Source organism: Chaetura pelagica, unplaced genomic scaffold, assembly GCF_000747805.2.
Source record: "Chaetura pelagica isolate M959 unplaced genomic scaffold, ChaPel_1.0 scaffold234, whole genome shotgun sequence".
Taxonomy (NCBI): Eukaryota; Metazoa; Chordata; class Aves; order Apodiformes; family Apodidae; genus Chaetura; species Chaetura pelagica.
In genome coordinates this window covers 625,604-627,575 of record NW_009952967.1, presented here as the reverse complement: position 1 = coordinate 627,575, position 1,972 = coordinate 625,604, and positions in this window count along the sequence as shown.

Here is a 1,972-nt window from a genome sequence, read left to right as displayed (position 1 = left end):
GCGGGGGGGAGAGAAGTTGTGTGAGGAGGGGGACACACACACACACACACACACACACACACACACACACACACACACACACACAGACCTCGGGGCTCTCCTGGGGGTGATGGAGTCGTTTTGGTGGTGGGGAAAAGGGAAGGGGGAGGAAGGGGTGTGAGGATGAGGGGGGTCCCGTCCCTGCTTGGGTTTGAGGAAGATGTTTGGGGGAGATGAGGAGATGGTTTGTGGCCCCTGGCATCGCTCCTGGCTGGGTTTGGAGGTGTCATCTGTGGTGTCCTCCATGGGGAGGAGAAGCTGTTGGCACCATCATGGAGGGGAAGACGTGACCCGTCTGTCCCTGTTCCCCAGCCAAGCCCTGGGAGCTCCATCCAAGGCCTCTGTGTTCGGGGGGGACTTCAGGTGGGGGTTTAGACCTGGAGAGGAACTTTGGGTGCTTGAGGATGGGTCTGGGGCAAAGGGAAGGGCTGGCAGGGCAGGTTGGTCCTCAGCGGTGTGGCCGTGGGAGTCGTGTGTGGTACCTCAGGTGAACATCCACCTGCCCAGCCTGGCCCAGGTGGGACACAGGGGCTTGGTCTCAGCATCCTGTGGGATCCTGGGATCTGGGGAATGGACAAAGGTCAGGATGGGAACCTGCAGCCCCTTTCTGGACTTCCAGGCCACCCCACAAAGCCCCTTGGTCCCGCTCCGTGGCCCTGGCCTGGCTGGGACGCAGGCATCTCCCAAGCCAAGGGCTGCCAGCAGCTCCGCTCCTGGCTGGGTTTGGAGGTGTCATCTGTGGTGTCCTCCATGGGGAGGAGAAGCTGTTGGCACCATCATGGAGGGGAAGACGTGACCCGTCTGTCCCTGTTCCCCAGCCAAGCCCTGGGAGCTCCATCCAAGGCCTCTGTGTTCGGGGGGGACTTCAGGTGGGGGTTTAGACCTGGAGAGGAACTTTGGGTGCTTGAGGATGGGTCTGGGGCAAAGGGAAGGGCTGGCAGGGCAGGTTGGTCCTCAGCGGTGTGGCCGTGGGAGTCGTGTGTGGTACCTCAGGTGAACATCCACCTGCCCAGCCTGGCCCAGGTGGGACACAGGGGCTTGGTCTCAGCATCCTGTGGGATCCTGGGATCTGGGGAATGGACAAAGGTCAGGATGGGAACCTGCAGCCCCTTTCTGGACTTCCAGGCCACCCCACAAAGCCCCTTGGTCCCGCTCCGTGGCCCTGGCCTGGCTGGGACGCAGGCATCTCCCAAGCCAAGGGCTGCCAGCAGCTCCCGGAGCCCCGCCAAGCCCGGAGCCGCGCGTTGATCCCCCTCATCCCCATGGAATCCCTTTTATCCCAGGACATGTTTAGCCTCAATGAAATCTGGCTCTGGGGCTTCCTCTGCTGTGGGAAGGAGCCAGGTCCTGCGGGGACCACCAGGTCCCACCACGGAGCAGCCACGGGTGGGTGCTGAGCTGCTACTCTGGGACCACCAGAGCCTGTGACTCCTGCTCAAGCTTCCCCAGCTCAGGGAGGGACCAACTGTCTGGTTTTCCCAAAGCTGGGAAGGGCCTGGAGGTCAGTTTGTCAGCTTCTCCAGGACCTGTGAGCCTGGGGTTTGGAGGAGCAGGTGGTGCCTGGAGGAGAAGATGCCACCTGGTGCTTTGGTGGTCACGAGAGTGCTGCCCCTGGAAGGGGCTGTGCTGGGGTGGTGGTGCAGGACGTGGTCCCCAGGAGATGCTCTGCTTTGGTCATCTTGAGGACACAGTCCATGGAAGGTGTGACACTCGGGTGATGAGGCAGGAGATGGTCCCTAGAAGGTGCTGGGGGGGCTGGTGATGGTGCCCCCCAGAAGATCAGCCCTGCTGATGCCGCACTCAGTCTCCTTGACCCACCGGTGTGGCCTGAACCCCAGCAGGGCCCCCATTCTGCACCCACCTTGAGTGGGCACCAAGGTCCCACCTCAGAGGGACAAAATACCAACGGGTTTGGCCAATCCCACCCCCCACC